Genomic DNA, 21,437 nt, shown 5'->3' on the forward strand with positions numbered 1-21,437 from the left:
ACCAGCTGTTGTGAACTCGCTACAACCTTCATCCCTCACCTCCCTGCACTCTCACTGGGGGCAGGCAAAAGAGTTGGGAATAAAGGAGTGAAGTTGAGTCTCGGAACAAGGGAAGTACATGCTTTATGTTTTGTCCTTGTTTTTCACTGTACAAACCTATTTTAATTGGCAATAAATTAAAATAGGTCTTCCTCAAGTCAAGTCTGTTTTGCCTGTGAACGGTAACTGGTAAGTGACCTACCTGTCCTTATCTCAAGCCATGGGGAGTGCGATACGAAACCTTGTATATTTTAAAAATACAAATTCTTATCTGCGTCTGACAGATCTCATCACTGTGGGAGCCTGGAAGCCAGCTGAAGTCAACCTACCACACTTGGGGATCAAATTTGGAACTGACTTTTACTAATTTAGGTAGTTCAATTATACAAAGTGGTCAAAGTTCATTCTTCATTACAATGCTAAGCACACTTGCTAATAGTGAGGTGAGCAATACTTGTACATAGAAAGTATATGGTGGCGTCAGCACCCGCTGCCCCCAGCCACCTTCTGTGAAGACTCAAAGTTCTGGAGTGGTTTCAAAAGCTCCTTAAACTGATTTAAGACTTTGCTGCTGCCAAAAGAGAAGAGATCCTGCCCTACTTTCCACATGCACATCACTGCACTATTTTCTTGTGTGGCAGCAATAAGGCTTATCTGGCTGAAAACTACTCTCTTCACTTTTAGTGCTGGAACAAAAAGGGAGCATAAGATCATCACTTCCAGCAAAAATGCTATCATGAAACTATATCCTTGGACTGTTTCAGGCTCACAATTTCAATGTACCTTGGAAAATAACTGCATATGAGACTGGGATCACAGCTGTTCCCCTAACTTCACGCTGCGGTTTCTTTAAATGTCCATCCAGATTTATTCAGATGTAAAGACGGTCAGAAATACCCTGCTGGGGTTTTTTTGAGCCAATTTGTCACAAAGTTTTTATTTCGTTACCTGAGCAAATCTGTGACAGAACCAGAGAAGTTTTGAACCAATCTAAATCTATGGTCTGCCGAATCCTGTATCCTCTGTGACAAATAACAAGATCAATTATTTAAAAAATACACATGACCTCCTGCAATAGTTATCTGGAACATAATTCATTTCATGAAAGAATATCCTACCCACTTATCCATTTATTTTGCCCTACATGTGGGGTTTTTTTTCTACCCCCTAAAATCTTGCAATAATTTACTTAGAGAATCATAGACTCTGCTGAGTTGGAAGGTTATCATAATAATCATTGACTCCAACTCCTGGCCCTATGCAGGACACCCAAAGAATCATGCTATGTACCTGAGAACATGGTCTAAATGCTTCTTCAACTCTGTCAGGCTTGGTGCTGTGACCACTGCCCTGGGGAGCCTGTTCCACTGCCAAATCACCCTCTGGGTGAAAAATCTTCTCCTGATATCCTACCTTAACATTCCCTGACTCAGCTTCATGCCATTTCCTCAGGTCCTCTCAGTGGTCATGAGAATGAAGAGATGGGTACCTGCCTCTCCATTTCCCTCAGTCAGGATGTTCAAGACCACAATGAGGTCTCCCCTCTTCTCCAGGCTGAACAGGCCAAGGGACTTCAGCTGCTTCCCCTCAAGGCCCTTCATCACCTTTGTTGCCCTTCTTTAGATGCTCTCAATAGCTTTATACCTTTCTTCTATTGTGGCACTCAAAACTGCACACAGTATTCAAGATGAGGCTGCATCAGTGCAGAGTAGAGTGAGACAGTTGCCTCCCTCAACTGGCTGGCTTTCCTTGATGTCCCCCAGGACATGGTTGGCCCTCCTGGCTGCCAGGGCACTGCTGACTCATATTCAACTTGCCAGGACCCCCAGGTCCCTTTCTGCAGTGCTGATCTCTGGCCTCTCATTCCTCAGTGTGTACACAAAACCAGGTTTGCCCAGTCCCAGGTGCAGAATCCAGCGCTTGCCCTTTCTTAAACTTCATATGGTTGGTGATTCTCCATCTCTCTAATTTGTAAAGGTCTCTCTGCAGGGCCTCTCTGCCTTCGAGGGAGTTGACAGCTCCTCCCAATTTAGTACCATCAGCAAACTTACTTATTATTCCTTCGAGTCCTGGACCCAAGTCATTAGTGAGGATGTTGAAGAAAACTGGGCTGAGGATGGAGCCCTGCAGAACCCCACTGTTACAATTCTCACTTCCATATAAATCAAAAAATATTTTGAATTTTGCCAGCTTCTTGGCTTCATCCTATAGAATCTAGCTTTTATCCAGCCATTTAAAAACCACAATTCCCTTCCCAGGTATGGTGTGCACTTGTAAGTGCATACTTTCCCCATAAACCTATTATTTTCCCAAGCAATTTTAGTTTCTTTTTTGCCTGCCAAAAAGGAAAGAAAAGGCATGTTCCCCCTGCCACATAAACATATGCAGGAGAATGAGCATCTATTTTCTGACCATTACTGATGCTGAGATTGACTGGGAGAAACAGCAAGGGCTCCAAGTACCACCTCTGGCTCAGTGAGCCAACTGTTTGATTGTTCTCATGTTGTTTAACAGCTTATGTATAATTGCTGCTGGTTTAGACCGTAACACAAAAAATGCAGCACTGTGGGAAGAAAGAGACCTTTTTTGCACCAGCAATTTTAGTCTCTTTCTTACATGGAGAGTAATATCTGCACTTGACTGTATTACTTTGTGAAATTTTATTTTCCCCCAAAAAGCCTTCAGTATATCTGATTCATCCTGAATTGTCAAACTCCATAAATCTCATTGCAGCCTATGTTGCCAGTATAAGATAGTTGAATTTACTTTCAGCTAAGGAGGTTATACAGAGTTTAATAAATTTCAACGCATTAATTAATTTTGCATTTATTGTTCTTGTTATTTTTAATGGATGCATGCACCAGAGATCTATGCAACATTTCATTTTCACTGTTGCTTAATGGTTTACCTTTAAGATGGCAATGATAAAGCAGGCAAGATGTATTTTATCTACAGCCTAGGGATGTTAATTTATCAGTGGATTGTAGGCTTCCAGAAGAGAAATTAGGGAAGGGTTAGTTCAGAAAAAAAGGAGATAAAAACACAGGAAAAAGAAATTTTGCAAATATTTTTATTTCTAGAGACAGGTTTACATTCTATCAACCTTTGTTCACCTATAATTTTGGTATTCATTGCAACAGACCCAGGATTCCACGATTCCTTGTTTTTCATAAATGGGCTACGAACGAAATACTTCTAAGGCAAGAAAAGGGGAAAGAACTCAAGTAAGTTTTGCTATCAGCTGGTACAGTATCTTGAATTAAAAGAGTTCACACCATTAGACTGGTTTATGTAGGGCCTCCTGATTCTGGACCTGTACTATTTACACTGAGCTTTCCTCAGTGCTCTGTGGAGATTTCCTCAGTGCTGACCTGAGCACCACTCTGCCTTTCTAGAATGTCCAAAGCAACTACAGTGGAAGTAATAGTTCCTGTAAGAGGAGAACTGCTTTCATCCTTGCTACTATCATCAAATACAAGCAAAATATACCACCAAAATACATGCTATAGGTATTTCTAAGTGAAAAGTAGTATTAAAGAGAAATTGCATCTAAAACACTTAAAGGAATATTTTTGCCAATATGATGGCATTTTTAAATAGGAAGACTCCTTGCAACACTTAACCATCTGCAATAATTTTGTATTTCAATAAGAACTTCCACATACTCAAGAAGTCTCAGAAGGTATTTCTTACTGACTATTTATTACAGAGTATCCCCTTTAACCCAATTTGTAATGTAATATAAAGACATCAGCACCCTGAGGGACCTACCAAACAAATTCAGTGACTCGGGTGACATATTAAGAAGCATTTCTAGTTCAGATTTGTGCATCAGATCCTCAGGTTTTGTTGCATCCTTAAGTTACTGGAGTAGATTCTTTTACATTCTCCTGGATTCATTCCTATTTAATTTTTGCTTTAATTTGCTTTTCCATTTCATATTTACCTTACAGACAACTTTATTCTCTTTCACATTCCTGTGAACCTTATTTTAGCTCATGGGTCTATGTGGATAATCTCTTTAGCAATCCACTTCAGGACACAAGACAGTCAAATGTGCATGCAAGTCCTTGAAGCTACTGTTCAAATGGAAATTCAACTTTCAAATCCCAAAACATTTGCTTTCATTTAAATTAGTCTGAGTTATAACATGGTGACTTACTCTCAGACACATTCACACATAGTATTTCATATTCTCAGAAGAAACTGCCGGTAACTGAGATACGCACGACAGCGAACAGAGATGGAAATTAATTTTATCAATGTGATGAACACACTACTACTTCAATCAAAACTAATTTGCAAGTTTCGGTGGAATAGGAACAGATACAGGGGAATTAGAAAACAAAATATTTTTCTTAGAACCATAGAGCCTGCTGAGTTGGAAGGGAACCATAACAATCATTGAGTCCAATTCCTGGCCCTACGCAAGATGCCCCAAGAATCACACCATGTGCCTGAGAGCATTATCCAAACACTTCTTCAACTCTGTCAGGTTTGGTGCTTTGACCACTTTCCTGGATAGCCTGCTCCAGTGCTCAACCACCCTCTGGGTGAAAAACCTCCTTATATCCAACCTTAAAGTCCCTAACTCAGTTTCATGCCATTTCCTGTCACTGGTCACAAGAGTGAAGAGATCAGCGTCTGACCCTCCATTTCCCCTCGCGAGGGGTAATCTCTCTCTCACTCCTCCCTTTTTCCACATTCAGCACAGAACTGTACCAGTTTTTATTACTGAAAATAAAAGGCAGGCTCAGGGTAAAATAACAGCCACTGCTGAACTCACTCATTCAGAGTTAGTCTCACAACAATCTGCTCTACAACACAAATGAAAAGCAGTATTCTTTCCAAGTGAGTTCCTTATTTGGGGACAATTTACTTTGACGACATATTGTTTTCATGCGGCTTTTCACTTGTTTTGTGAACTTTCACTGAGCAGTGTCCTGACATTTCATTTTCTTTATATGTTGCTGCTTTTCATTTGAACTGCGGATGATCTCCACTTCCACAAGTACTCTGTGAAACATCTGCAAAATTAGGAAAAGCTTAAAAAGCTCTAACCCAAATGAAGCCTTAAAACCCTTGCAAGCATGAACAATTAATTGCATGGGAACGGTGACATGCAAGCAGAAGACCTGTAAATATCTTCAGATTATTCAGAAACACCTTTCCTCTATTAGGAGTGAGTTTAGCACAATGTTTCACTGAAATTGCATCAAGCCTGGAAATTATAAGGAATCTTAACAGAATAAGATCGTTTGTCTTACTCTCCTCATCCCTGGAGAAAATGTCAAAGCGACTGGATGAAGACAGTCTACTCAGGCTATAGCAAGCAACGCTAGGTATATTTAACATATTCAAAAAAGTATCTATGCAATTTCCTAAGAGCAGTTTAATTGATTAATTTAAAATAGTTATCGAGTCAAGAAGTACTAAAGCAAAACTGAGTAGTAATAAATTTTCACTGCTGATTGCTGAAAAAATATTTTTAGATGAAGCAATAACGATAGCACTGTAAAAAGCAATTTCCAAATGTTGTCTGAACAAAACAGTATAGTAACTACCTTAGAACATCCTTAAAAATATACATTCATTTTCCCCTTAAAACTATAGCTAAACAGAGATGTAAATTAGAGGAATGAAGGGGACTTTAATTTTCTAATGTCTATGAGTACTGTGCATTTTTACTAATTGTCTTTCAAAAAAAGAATAGTCTTATTAATGTAACAACCTTACAGGAAATAAAGACTTCCATAGTAAATATATTTATTACTGGACATTATTACTCTATTAATACAATTGTGACATAAATTTCATTTTTGGCTCCTAAAATCAGAAAATGGTCTAGAATACCAGCCTGATACTATAATCACAGCTCCTAGTTTCACTGTGCTATCTACATCACTGATACAGGATTTTATGAAATGACTACAGAAGCAATGGGACTGCTTAGTGGACTGCTATGGAGATTGAAGTATACAAGCATTAACTCAAATAGAACTTGTTAGCTAAAAAGGCACAGCTGACATTTTATCTGCAACCCCAAAAATGACAGCACTGTACTATATGCAGGTAACATCATCTAAGATACTCACAAGTAAAAATATAAGGACACATGCTACTGAATGTATTAATCAAAGACAAACCTTACTCAGAAGTGATCTGTTTAGTGGTGCACAATGGCAGATGCCAGAGCATATTTTTTTGTGATGCAAGGCTGCTCAAGATCATCTATGGATAACGAACCATAACAGCTTGGGATTTGATAAAATGCAAGCTGATGGTGAGAGATGGCAAAGAATAAAACTATTATCTGAACAACAAATACATATAAACTGGATATTTTTCATCTTTAGTATCAGAATGAAATTATCATGTATTGCTATAAAATTGTGTGTTCATTAATCTAAGAGACTTTGCATCAGAAAAAGCTATTTCTTTAATTTATTTACTACTTCCATTTTATTTCTTGGAAACTGCTATGCATTAAAGCATTTAATAGGGCATGGAAGGTAACAAAATTTGTGTTTGTTTAAGATACCTTATATGACTGGCATCAACACAGTTTTCACAGGGAAATCTTGAATGAAGGCTCTATCAGTCACTTTCTAGTTTCTTCACGGTTCAGAAAAAAATCCTTTTTCTCCCTTTAAAAGAAAGACATTTCATGTAAACACTTGCCAGTTCCCGTACTGCTGTATTTTCCATCTTAGCCTGCACACAACTGCTGCTTAAAAACTCCTTTAAATATACTTAGTTTGTTCAGTGCCCCTCAGCTGATTGCCAATAGCTGATTATCATGAGAGTTAATCAGATCGTTAAGAGACCTAGAAAAAAAAAGAGCAAGTTTTCTTCATCATGGACTGATTTGGACTGTTTTCTTAGTGTGCTCTAATATTATACATTTCTGCAGATTTCATCAGTGACCCAAGTACAGTGAATTGTAGTGATCTCACATCATATTTTTCTACCGTGGTAACCCACATGGTTCCTTAACTTAGCATGCTCAGTGAACTTATTTGATACCAAAAGGACATGGACTTATACTTGGACATTTATTAATTTCTATACACAAACAGACAATTTCAAAACAGTTTGGATTAAGGGGCAAAAGTGACATGAGTCAATTCAATCTTAGATACAAACAATTTCCTAGAACTATTCAGATTATACTAGAGATTTTAATGTTTTTTCCTTCTCAGCTCTTCTATTTTTCTTCTATAGAGTCTCCTATTCTGGTAAATTAAAGGAATTCGCATTGCTTTTCTGCCAACAAGATTGTTAGAAATCTTTAAGATTTTTATAAATCAAATCACTGAAACAGGAAAGGATAGGAGTAAAGCTATATCAACATATTTGTTCTACAGATGAAAGCTGAGGTACACAAAAATTAAACAATATGCTGAATGTCACACAAGTCTGGTTTAAGGAACCTTCTCAGTCTTAAATGCCTTGAATCCTTGCCCACTATCTTAATCACACCCCAAAAAAGCTGTTCTCAATCCCCATATCTTGTATGTAGCAGTTTTTATATTTTCCTTAGGAGGAAATACCACCAGTATTTCATTTTGTCAGTCTTGACAATATATAAAACGGCAAATCTTGTTAGAAATAAAGATTTTTTTTTAAACAACAAAAGTACTACATAATTCAAAAGTTCATTTAAATTATTTTAAATACTTTGGAATCTCTCTTTTTCCAGTACTTAAGTACTAAGAAATCAGTATTGCAAAAATGATGGAATTTTCTGTAAATGTAGATACTTATTATTTGCCATCTAATTTTTACAGAATAAAGCCCATATCAGCATGGTGTATTGCACTGAATTTACAGTCACCAAAGTCGGGGGTACAAGAATTTACAACACCACAGAATGTGTCTTTTCCATCAGAAAAGAAAGACTAAATCTTTTCAATTACTCCAGGACCTAGGGTTTTAATGAAATAACTATCAGGAAAAGCTGGTTAAAAATGTTTCAGCTTTCAGAGTCAACAATTATTTTGTAGCTTGTGGCTGTCTAGATAGAATGTATTTATTTATCAAAACAACAAAGTAAAATTAAACTCATTAGATGCAAACCACAACATTAATAAAAAAAACATTGCTGCAATGTCAAGCACTCAGAGTTTCATTCAGCCTTTTTCTGAGGCTTTATGACAGTCTCTGAGTCACATATTTTTTGTGGGTAGCTATGCTTGTCCAGTACCTATGTTATTTTTAAAGGAATTTGAAGGGTTTATCCCTCCTACTCTGTGAATGCTCTAGAATTTATATACCTTACAGAGCAGATTCTTAAAATTAAATTATTATTTTCATGATGGATTTTTTTTTCAAGATAATAAAATCCACTAATTTTATACACCAAATAATGGATCCTCATTTCTCCTCCACCCCAATTTCTTTTTATTTAGAGCACATAGTATATATTTTAAGTTCCTGTATACCCAAACACAACTCCCATTGTATTCCATTTTCCTGCCTTCCTGGTTCATTTCTCAATCATTCCTAGCTCTTTCTAGCTAGGATTACTGGCTGATGCTACTGGCAGTTATGCTGGCAGCTCTACATCTGCTATCCAGTTATCCAATTCCTTATAAAATCTTCCCTAGAGCTCCCTGCCAATTCTGACTCTTTTTGTCTAGTCAGTCCCAGTTTCCACTCTGTGTCCAATTTTTATCCAGGTTGATATTATCCAGGTTGACTATTAATCCACTGCCTTTGCCCATCAAGCCTCGGTCATTGCCTCCTCAGCTCAATGGTGACCAATTTTCTCCCATACTGGTACTCTTTTGTCCACTGGGGTCCCAGAAGACTTCCAGCTGGGATAACACATAGAGGAATTATTAAAAGCCATCATGGGAAACTCTTTTTCTATCTTTTTCATCTTGCAACACAAAGTCTGTTGAGTCACTTCATGGGAATACTATGAGTTTATCACAGTCAGCCTCAGGAGTTTTGAGAAGCCAAAGCACACTCAGCAATGACCACAAATGGATTTTTTTTTTATCTTTATTATTAACAAATCCCTCTTTCCTCTGTGAATTCTGCTCCTTTTCAAAAGGCTTAGGATTTTGCTAATTCTAGTGCATAGTCACAGGGATGACCACAAACACATTCTGTTCAGAACTGGCAATCTCACTGCTAGGCAGAAAACTTAACTCCACCAGAAAGGAAACTTTCAAATATGATGTGTAGTTTTCTGTTGAGATCATAACTGTGTTGAAAAAGCCTAGTTCGATGCAAATATTTCTAAGGAGACATGAATTAACCTTTGGGACTCAGGAGAAGACAGATAAATCAGTAAATTAAGTTTCAGTATGTTTTAATATAGGTAACTGAAACATGATCCATGTTTCAACAAGAATTTTCAGGTTTTCTTGGAGATTTAAAAATTCTTTTTACAAGTCCCTTGGGGAGCAGAATGAACTTCTCTCATTCATTGGATGAACAGTGCATAATACTTTGCATAACGAAATTAAGCAGCCTGAAGTACATGTGAACATGACTAATGAGACCAAATGCAGCAGGAAAAGCAAGCAGATGGCTTGAGTGAGCTGGAACAGAGTAGCAAGGAGAAATCTGAATGTTTTGGGTTTTTGCAGGTTACATACTGACACAAAAATATAATCTTTGCATTTCTGTGTAACAGTGCATCTCTCAGCACTTTGATGGCCTATGGACCACAAGTGAGAGCTTGCCAGAATACTAATAGTCTCTGTGGAAAACCTTTATATGTTGTCTACGGGAGATACAAAATGCAAACAAAATGGAGGTGAGAGGGCAGGGGGTGTTTGTTTCACTTTGTGTCTTGCTTTTTTAATTTCATAAAAAAGATACTTAAGCTAGTGATATATTTTTATTGAACCAGTCTTTCTCCAGCAAAAGTCCGGTTCTCAGATACCTCCCCAGTAGTACAAACATCTGGGGGAAAATGCAGAAAGAGAGAGAGAGAAAGAAGGCAGTAGGTATTAAAAGATGATGGGAAAAGGCTTTCTTATCAACAAAGTTCAATGACCAACTTATGAAGGATGCTACAAGAAACACCAGAAGATGCAGATAAACTCAGTTTGGTCTCCTTGCTTTCTGTGAAAAAAAAATCTGTCCATAGAAAAGATTAACTGTTCATTTTTATAATTTGAGCTAAATTGAGGGTTACCAGACAGTCTCTCCTTGGGAGGTATTTCTTGGGAGGTATAGCTCTACTCTGCATGAACTGGCTATTTACATCTGCAAACTTAAGGGATTGCTGGCAGTTACGTTATAAAAAACGAGCACATTCAGGGAGAAAAAGTATAAAACTGAGCAAATTTACAATGTCATCCTGCCATCATATCTATTACAAAGGACTAGGATAAAACACCTTTGGATCTGTATTTTCTGACATCTGAGATTTATTTTTTTTTTAACTAGAAAACTTTATTTGATGTTTTGAAAGAAAGCTGGGACACTACCTGGGATTGCAATATAAGGATATCATGTCAACGAAATAATTTAAACTAATGTTCAGAAGAAAACAATTTAATTAATTTTTCTGCACCTGTCAATAAGTATAGTATTCTGTTTCACTGTTAATAATGCTACAGCTCTAGCCTACCTACCACATATTTGACTATTACATGCTCCTAGTATTCAGTGCTCACAGTGCAATCCAGTAGTGTGGAATATTTTTATTACCAACAAAAACTGCAGAGGTACAAGATTCAGACATTCTTTAATCCCTCCAGCTAGTTTTCAAAATGTATCTCTTCACTGTGTATACTGGTCTCGGCTTTTTAAAAGTTTAGAATATTCAGAAAAATAGAAAGAGACAGAATAATTTCATGGAGCATCACTGTTCAGCTAAAAAAAAAAAAGAACCAAAAACCACAAAACCCCAAGCTTCTTTTAGTTCTGGAAGACAGCAGTGATATTTCTTTACTATTTTTTCAGGACTTCTGACTGCATTTTTTATCTCCTGTACTAAACAAAAAACGTTTTTTTCAGGTTTAAGTATATTGAAGTTATCTCCACTCTGAAACAATCACAGGAGTCTCTAATAACCTGGCATTTGTAGACCAGCAAGACCTTTCAGTCAGCCTTGACCTACATTTATCAGGTAATATATGTAGAGATTTGGATGATCTTTTTATTTTACTGCAAATGATTCTTAATCACACTGAAGCACAATATTTAAGCTTCACCCCAAGAAACACTATGAACTGTTTGTTACATGATAAATGACCTTAAATAAGAACTGCAATACCCAGACATCATTCCCGCCTGTATTACTTTTATCAGATCTCCCTCTGATCTTCTATTTTAAATACACACTGTTATTCAAACTATCAGCAAAATCCAGCTTATATCACTATCCTTGTAGCTTTCTAACATAACTTGCATTATTTTAGGAGTACCTATCACACTACTAATTAAAACATGGGGTTATTGATCTCAGTGCCTTTTATCATCCCCCCAGACCAGGCATGCAATAGTTTTGTGAGGAAAAGTATCAACTGACAATTTCTATATTGTCAATAGTTTAAAAATTATAATCTCCTTATGTAAAGCTGTTTGTCAACAACTTCAGTTGCAAAACTGAGTTTCTGTGATCTTCTGCAATAATTTGTATCAAAACAGAGGGCTCAAACGCACAGGCGACATGGCTTCATGAGAGGAAAGTCCTGCTTCTCCAACCTGATTTCCTTCTATGACAAGGTAACCCACTTAGTTGAGCAAGGGAAGCCAGTTGATGTCATCTTTTTGGATTTCAGTAAAGCTTTCAATACTGTCTCTCACAGGATCCTTCTGGACAAAATGTCCAGCACACAGCTGGATAAACACATCATGTGGTGGGTGAGCAATTGGCTCGTGGGTTGAGCACAGAGGGTAACAGTGAATGAGGTAACATCAGACTGGTGACCTGTTACAAGTGGGGTTCGACAGGGCACCATCTTGGGCCCTGTGCTCTTTAACATCTTCATGAATGATTTGGATGCTAGAGCTGTAGCATTATTAACAGTGAAACAGTATACTTATTGACAGGTGCAGAAAAATTAATTAAATTGTTTTCTTCTGAACATTAGTTTAAATTCGTTGACATGATATCCTTATATTGCAATCCCAGGTAATGTCCCTAGAAGGCATGGATACTAAGTAAGTTTGCCAATGACACAAAACGAGGAGACTCCCTCAAAGGCACAGAGGCCCTGCAGAGAAACCTCGACAAATGACAGAGACTGGGCAATCACCAACCATATGAAGTTCAACAAAGGGAAGTGCCAGATTCTGCACCCGGGATGGGGCAACCCTGGATGTTCATACAGACTGGGGAATGAGATGCTGGAAAGAAGTGCCATGGAAAGGGACCTGGAGGTCCTGGTCAACAGCAAGTTGAATCTGAGTCAGCAGTGCCCTGGCAGCCAGGAGGGCCAACTGTGTCCTGGGGGAATCAGGCAAAGCATCACCAGCTGGTCGAGGGAGGGGATTGTCCTGCTCTGCTCTGCACTGGTGCGGCCTCACCTTGAATACTGTGTGCAGTTGTGGGCACCACAATATAAGAAAGATATTCAGCTATTAGATAGAGAGTGTCCAAAGGAAGGCAATGAAGATGGTGAAGGACCTTGAGGGGAAGCCGTATGAGGAGCGACTGAGGTCACTTGGTCTGTTCAGTACGGAGAAGAGGAGACTGAGGGGAGATCTCACTGCACTACAACTTCCTTGTGAGAAGAATGTGGTGGGGGCAGACATTGATCTCTTCTCTGTGGTGACCAGTAACAGGACCCAAGGGAATGGCCTGAAGTTGTGTCAGAGGAGGCTTAGGTTGGATAGTAGGAAAAAGTTCTTCACCCAGAGCATGGTTGCATATTAGAACAGGCTCTCCAGGGCAGTGGTCACTAACCACTAACCCTGACAGAGTTGAAGAAGCATTTGTGTGATGCTCTCAGGCACATGGTGCAACTTCTGGGGATGACCCTGTGCAGGGCCAGGGGTTGGACCTTGTGGGTCCTTTCCAATTCAGCATATTCTGTGATTCTGCAATTTTAGGTTTGCTATATTGTTGTATATAGGAAGTTGGTAGGAGCAACCCCAAAGGAAGCTGGTAGGAGCAAAGTGCAAAACAAACAAAAGAAGGTAGTTCTTTGTGCAACAGGTGAAATACTTACGAAACTCTCAGAAACATTAGGAGTTACAAGAAAGTTTTAAAATGTACTCTAGGGAAACTTAACAAGAACTTAGAAAAGAGATTCATTGCTAGCGGGAGATACCACACCAGGTTCAGGAAATACCTTGCGCTGAAAACAGTTAGAGGCTGGTAATTTTCAAGAGATGTGTGATGTGTTCTCATTCTATTCCACTTTCCCCTGGAAATCTTCTATGGCTTGTTGGAGACAGGATGCTTAACACTGTAGGTCCAAGTCTATAAAAATCCCTCGTCTGAATTCTTGGAATCATTCTTCCATTTCAGTGAGATGCTCTGCCTATACTTCTGCCTCTTCTTCTGCCTATACTTCTGCCTCTTCTTCTGCCTATACTTCTGCCTAAGCACTTATGTAAAGATGTTACTTTCTAACATGCTTTTTGCTTTTGCTACATCTCAGATCATTAACTTTTCTCCTACTGCAAAACCAGATTGTGACAGACATCCTGGTTTGCTATAAACATTTTTCCTCCACATATATGCTGAAGCGTGCAATTAAAAGTAAGAATCGATAGTTCACTACTCAAAATCTCATTCTGACCTCTTGTACCAACCCAATTCCATACTGATCAAGTCATTTACTTGGTCCTAAAGAACAATTTCCAGCTTAAACTATGAGCATGACCTTCAGCTTAGGAAAGACATCAAACACAAGATCAATCTGATGGTATAGAACTCTCTGCAGAAGGAAACTAAACAGTTGGTTTATTTCATGCCACAAGGGAAAATAACCCAAATACATAAAACTAAGAAGTTGACAAATAAAGGGCAAGTTTTTGAGGTTCTGTCTTCCAGATCTTGTTGAATTAGCAATTAGTAAAGTCAACTGAATTGGCCAGCTGACAACTTGTAATGCCAAAATAAGAGTTTAATGTTCTTTGCCAACATTAAGCTGATGTATAGTGTGTCACTCTGTACCTAGAAAACTCAGCATGTCCTTTCCAAGATGACAAAACAATTTTCACAAAGCTCTGGTAATAGGCGCTCACAGTTTATCAAGATTCTGTACATTATCTCAAGTTTGACTCTCTTCAAAACAATAGTTTATTAACGAATTATGCTGGAAAGAAGCATTTTCCCTAACAAACAGCTTTGACGAGTTGAGTTACCATTCTCCTCACATACATAAGGGAAAAAAAAATCAAAATCCACTTGCCAAGCATTGTTTCCCAACCACAAAATTTAAAGGGAAGGTTGCCATTTCCTCTGGCAAAGACTTATGAATGTAAAAAAAATGCCATACCCATAAAATCAGGAAATAAATATACAATCAAATTAGAAATCTTAAACAGCATGAACTTATCACATGCACTCAGGCAGAGCTCCCTTGCTATTAGGGATCAGATAAAGATTTTAATTAGCTCCCTTGAAAATTGGTGTTTGCATTGAGAACGTACAACAAGTTCATCACCGCTTCTTTGTCATCCATTTTCCAGGAAGCTTCTTAGTCAGAATATATCCTCTAACTCTACACCCAAACCATGAGTAAGTACATACATGAAGCAGTCAAATCATGGTAAATTACAACAAAGCATCATTTAAGAGTGGGAATGCTTTGCATTCAAACTTGGTGCTCCTACTGTCCAGTCAGGCAACACAGCTTAGGTAATGAGTTTTTACAGTTGCACTTATTTGGAAACAGGAAAACATCCCAGCCAACCCACAACTGTGAAACCAAGTTTTAAAGCAGAATGATATAAATTACAATACACATGAGATTTTAAAATTAGTTCAGACAAACAAATGCACAGCACAGTTATTTCTGCCTTGGCAGAGGAAACAGTGCAAGACCCACATATTTTTTCAATCTGCATCTTCTATTATTAACTTTTACATGTATACATATATATATAAAATATATATATAATATATATATTATTATATGCATACAGGTTAATGAACATGAATGTATTAATAACCAATCTGTAATTCCAGACTAACCAGGATGTTATAAAGATACATTTTAAATAATTTTTATTTGTCTTCGAAGTACTACTTTCTTAACTATAAGGAAATGCCTGACCGTAGGAGAGGAAACTACTCTATATTGCATCTGTGCAGGTGTAGATGACGTAGTTTTACAGTCTTTTACTTTTCACCTTAACAAGGCATTCTGAAAAACATGACCTTATTGTAGATATTTTTATTTCTCTCAAGACTCAAAATAGAAAATAACCAGATACAAATTTTTGACTGCTTGATTTACTTGAGTATCAAAAGTAAGTTCCTATTCATTGATATAGTCCCCATATGACGAGCAAAATGTCATGACCAACAGCCTTTAAGCCACTACTTCAAAAATACCACTGAAAAAAAACCCAGAAGACTGTTAAAGTACATGGAAAGTCTACTTAGTTTTCTGCGGATTTCATGAAGTTTGTCAATATTAGCTGATCAGGCCTAAAATGCGCGAAGTAATGTATCATAAAAACAAGTGCTTTCTGAGAACCTCCAACAGAATAGTGATACAAATAATATTACTTATCAGAGAAGTAATAACACAATGCCACAAAAATTGCCAAAAACCTCATATGGCCATTGACATAATCAGTTCAAAATTATACAACATTTATATTAACATTGCTCTTTTTTCTTCTTTTGTTTTCAGTTTTTCAACCAAGTATTTTTTAACTACAGATAAACCAACACTACCACTTCATTTCTAGTTGGCAGCTTTTTGGCTATTTCTAAACTGTGATATTCAGAAGGATGCTGATGTTTCAGATACTGTGGTGACTTGACCGTGGGCATAAACTAAGCACCCAACAGCCACTCATTCACACCACTTCCAAGCATGGAAGGGAGCAGATGAAGCACAGAAGCAAGAAAAAACTCAAGACAAAGCCAATTAAAAAAAGTGAAGGAAAAAGAGAGGGAGAAAATATACAAGTGAAGTAAAGGCAATCTCTCCCTTCCACCAGCAGCCCAGTGTTTACATAGCCTCCATGCAACAACTACTTCAGAAAGACCACCCCCAGTTTCTCTTGCTGAGCATGACATTGTAAGAATGCACAGAATACCCTTTTGGTCGATTTGGGTCAGCTGTCCTGGCTGTATTCCCTCTCAAGCTCTTGCACACCCCCAGCCTACTTGCTACGAGCAGAGTTAGAGAAGGCTGCCTCGCTGTGCAAGCACTGCTCAGCAATAGATAAAACACTGGTGTGTTATCACCACTGTTTCAGTCACTGACCTAAAACAGCTGCATATGGGCTGCAATGAAGAAAGTTCGTTCCATCTGATCCAGACTCAATACAGATACATACCACAGTTAAGTCTCAAGTTTGCCAGGATGATAACTGCACACAGTGACCTTTTCCCCATTTTCTTTCTCCTATCATTTCCAACCTGGTTTCCAGGCCCTCTGACGAACAAGCAACCAAGATGCCAAAAAGTACTGGTCATGCAGTCTAGATCAAACTATTGAGGTCACAGTCCTTAACCTAGATGTCACCTCTGCTGCTACCAGTCTCATTTCCATCCATTTGGTGTTCCACTTTCCAAACTGCAGCACAAGAAAAATTACTTGACTGTCTCTGCTCCAGGTATTATGTTTTAACCTTATAAACACCTAATGTAGATAACTGCATCACCCCACTTCTTCTCCTTTTTTTTTTGGGGGGGGGGGGCTTTCTACTTTTCCCAGTTTCTTTCCCTTAATTTAAAGCCTGTCAAAACCTGTCCAGTTTTTGACAATCTCATTCCTGGTGTATCTCTCAGCTTCCTTCTCTCAATACATTTCTTCAATTTCTCTAAAAAAATCCAACTACCATCCAGTCCACCAAGGAACTACTCCATCATGTTCTCTGCTGCCATTTCCAAGTTGGTGCTTTGTGCTTAAATGGGAGTTATGCATGTAAGAACTTAATAGTGATCCTTACTGATATAAATACAACTTCTAAAGTTTGTGATAATACATATGCAAAAAAGAAGTGGAAAGATGATTAAATAAATAATTCTGACTCTCACACGACTCAAAGTTTACTTCAGGGTTATTATAACACGGACAAAACAATACTTGAGGCAAAACTTGATTTCCAGTATAAATGGTATATTGCATTGCGTTCAAGAAAACAGAAGGTTGACTCATTGCCATGTTGTCAGCCTATATTGAACTGAAACAAATTGAAGAAGTAATTCATAATACAATAGTATTCTCAGCAGCTGCACATACTGCCCAGGCTATTTAAATATTCTATATATAGTTGCTCAGAAAGGCACAACTGACAGAGTGCACAGAGTGGATGATGAATCATCAGGTAGTTTAAGTAAAATTTTGCTTGATTAACTGTTTTGTTTTTAAACCACCTGCACCATATTGTCTGATGTACCAGGACAGGTCGAATTGTTCTCAGTCTTTTTCTGATAAACAGACAAGCTTACAAATGATAAGTTTTATTGTGTTATGGAACTGATGCCAAACTGAAGAGCTGTGTATTGTGTGATTCCAGCTACCTATTTTTTGGCCAAGAATTTAATATCAGCCATTGTTATATATGAAACTAGCCCGGATATGTCAGCCACTAATAGTATTGTGTCATATGGAAGTAATTTTAGTTTTTGTCTCCCCATCTTCAAAGTAGATTTATTAGTCCTCTTGAAATGTAGTTTCTCACTTGAATTTTATTTTGGTCAGCTGGCAACCAAAGAGATTACAGCTAGAGTATTTTCAGATGGAGGCATTAATGAACAAAGCTCACTGATTTGAGTCAAAGCATACCTGACTTCCATCATTGTAAATGTTGCCAGTGCAGGCACTTCTTTGTTTAGACCAGCAGATGAGGTATTTACATGTCTAAAGATGCACAAAAGCACCTAATACAGTTTATAAAAGCATTTAAATGAATAAGCACCTTCTTTCCATGGACTTTCATGGGAGTCATATCCTTAATAACGTCAATCAGAAATCTCTTTTTCCAAAAGGAAAACATCAAAATGTAACACTCCAAGCAATAATGCGAAATTTAAACTAGGGTACGAAAAATTTATTAGCTCTATCTCTTGAAAAAAATAATCTTACGTAACAGAATAAGCTTTATCTCCAGGTTCTGCAAGGTTATTCCTCCTGGTGTATATACAGTTTTAGATTACTATCTTTATACAATATATTAGTACAGAATGTTTATGGTATTGCAAGGTTTTCCCTCACCTTCACGTGACTGAAGTTTTTGACTCACTCCTAAGGAAGAGTTACAAATTAACAGTATAGAAGTTCATTTTTTGTAGACACAGTATTGTGTCATTGCTGACATAAAAACAACACTAATAAAATTGCTAACCACTTGGTCTCACATGTGCACTTAAAGGACTAAAGTTAATCTTTCTTAACTGTTCCACTAATTGTTGGTGGGTTGACTTTTGGGTGGAGAAGAGTGAGGAGGGAGTTGCTTACTTCATCTTACATGTGTTTACTGGATCCCAAAACCTTCTCTGCCACATTTTCCCCAGATAATCAATACTCATTCCTTTTGCAGCTGAGTCTCGAGATTCAGTTAAGATAGAATCTTAGTGTGCTGGGAACTGTGCAAATACGCAGTCAAAAGAAAGAAAAACATTACAGCAATAAATCAAAGAGTTTAAACATCTACTGTCATTGGAGAATCAGGACACAGTACTTGGTTACTTTCAGTAAATTCCCACATATAAGTAGAAGTCCCATTTCTGTTGGAAAATCTATTCTAACTCCTATCAAGCAGAGACGGAGCAGTAAAAATGTTACAACAGAGAATGTAAGGTATAAATTCTCATCCTAATGAAGGTACAAAGACAAAATATAAAGAACAGTTGAGAAAAAAATGCACTTGTTCTGAACTCTAGAAGACATTTAAGATTGTATTTTACACAGGCAACAAAACACGAGTCTTTCAATAAGCACATACAGCTTTTTCTTTATTAAGTCCTCAAAATAGTATTTCAAGAAATAATACTCATTGACAATGACAATGAAAATTCTGTTTCTGGAAGACTAGCAGAAAAGAATAATATTACATATTTTGCTGCATGCTATTTAGAATTCCTTTTGGTGTTCTATTCCTTTATATGCTACAGGAGCATGCAAAGCTATATTCAGTTTAAATGACACATCCGAACAACTCATATCAGAGGCTATTTAAGGCATGCATGCTAGCACATCAAAGGGGATGAGCCTAGAACAAAGAGATGCAAGGCCAAGCTCCACTACTATTTCAGGCTGTCTCTTGTGTAGAATTTAGGTGTCAGTTATGAAGATCATATAAATGTTTTATGTTTTGCACAATCACTATTAATTATGACCTACATTAGCATTCAAAAAAACATCAGCAGTAAGACCCTGCAAGACTGTAGACAGTCATTTCAGGTGAATTACTGGTGTGATCCTACGGAACGTCAGTAAATAAGATCATCTCACCACAATAATTATTGAGGCAGTAGAAAAACAAACAGTCAAAATGCACAGCACTATGATGTTATCTAATCAAAACATTGTGTTTGTGTAGAGCTTACTTTGAAATGTATCCATTTGAAAATACTAAACCCTTCTGACATAGCTATTCTAATATATATTATTTAACTTGTGAAAATAAGGATTTATAATATTAAGGATTTATAATATACATCTGCCGTTTTGGATATAGTAATAACCATCACTATTTTGGCATGGGTTTGTGTATTCTTTGAATACTCATGCTAAGAACAAAATTAATACTATGAGCATTTAAAATCTCAGGGCAGGATATTCCACATTCATTTAAGTGGAATAGGATATGGATGTCCAGTGAGCTGTGCTGGAGAAGAGGGTAGTGTGCTGCCACAAAAGCTTTTTGCAGGAGTAAATACTGGAAGCTTTCATAAACTCGTGACTGAAACTAGAGTAAGCTTTACTCTGACTAACAAATTGCAGACAGTAACTAAAAGTGACCCAATTATTTCTGGAAAAAACAGCTCTTTAAAATTTAAAGTTGAAATATATAAATGGATGGAGAAAAAGAGTAAAATGATCGTGTATGACAATTCAATAGCAGGAAAACTGAATACCAGGTTTTATTGTTTTTCAATGAAAGAACATAATAATACAAGCTATTGCAATTGGTTTTTTAACAGGTTTTTCCATAAATAGCATTTATGTTTTAATTACACTGTTAAAGCTGCGTGAAAATAATTTATTTTGTAGATACTGTTTCTTTACAACCATTCTCAGTATTACTCATTAAACTAGCATGCCACTGAGATAAATAAGCATTCTTATCCTATTCCTTTAAATCACTGAAACATCTGTATAATTCCTTAGCACTGATTTAACTATTGATGTAGCTGAAAATATAATCAGCTGAGCATCTTCCTCCCTTTCACCGTAATCTAATATCTCTGTTGAATTATGAGATCACAGACTTGCATAAGAGTCTCATATAGCTATAAACCTTTCTATTGTCATAACAGGGTTTCTTAGTTGCTGTTATTGTTCCTCTGGGAACTTATCTGTTAGTGAAAGGTTTTCCCCCCATATAACTTAACTAACCCTTAAAAGGATTCTTCAAATATACTTAGAAACATGAAAACAACAAATCGCTTAGAGAGGATACATTCTCTTGATAAAAATAATACTAATTTTTTTCTAATAACAGATGCTGTGACACAACCTTCATTAGTTATTTTTTGTTATGAATGAAACTTCCAAGGAAGAAATAGTCAAGAAAGAAACCAAAGTTTGCCAGGAATGGAGCTACATTTCTTAAGTCCTCTCAGTGATGCAGAGGCCACTAAAATTAAAAAAAAAAATCCAAATAGTGGCTCCTGACTCTGTTTAGAGTCTCGACATGTAGTGTCTGCAAAGAACAGTATGTATTAAAGCAGTCAGTAGTACTGTTAACCTGGCTAAACCCTATTCAGCATAAAGACTGCAGAAATGAGCTGTGTAACTTTGGCTATGATCAAAACTGACCTTATAGTTATTATTTAAAATCTATTTTCTGGGACTTGTACCCCCGTTCACTGTTATGTCCATCTGCTGCCTCTTGTCTTAAACTGGACTCCTATGCCACTGACATCTTTGGTCATTACATACACTGAACATCCCAATGACTATGTGTCAGTCCCATAGCCAAAGTGCTGGGAGCTCCATGAGATGCTCCAACAAGGACAAATGTTAAGCTTCTGTTTTAAAGCTTTCATCCACTTCTCAAAATGTAGAACGTTTGGCATTGTCTGTAAGATTAGACAATCAGTTTCATTAAAACTTACTGAACTG

General features: G+C 37.3%; 1 protein-coding gene across 5 annotated transcripts in view; it reads right to left on the reverse strand.

Annotated features, from left to right (window-relative positions):
• Window positions 1–21,437, reverse strand: part of SYT1 (synaptotagmin 1) — a 349,423-nt gene that overhangs the window by 260,802 nt on the left and 67,184 nt on the right. For 3 of the 5 annotated variants that reach the window (XM_064655598.1, XM_064655597.1, XM_064655595.1), the window contains exon 2: window positions 6,581–6,686. The exons of the other annotated variants lie outside the window; for them this stretch is intronic. The gene's annotated coding sequence lies outside the window, so the exon portion shown is untranslated. The remainder of the gene's footprint in view (window positions 1–6,580; window positions 6,687–21,437) is intronic. 5 annotated transcript variants of the gene reach the window in all.

The sequence above is a fragment of the Pseudopipra pipra genome, chromosome 5, assembly GCF_036250125.1.
Source record: "Pseudopipra pipra isolate bDixPip1 chromosome 5, bDixPip1.hap1, whole genome shotgun sequence".
NCBI lineage: Eukaryota > Metazoa > Chordata > Aves > Passeriformes > Pipridae > Pseudopipra > Pseudopipra pipra.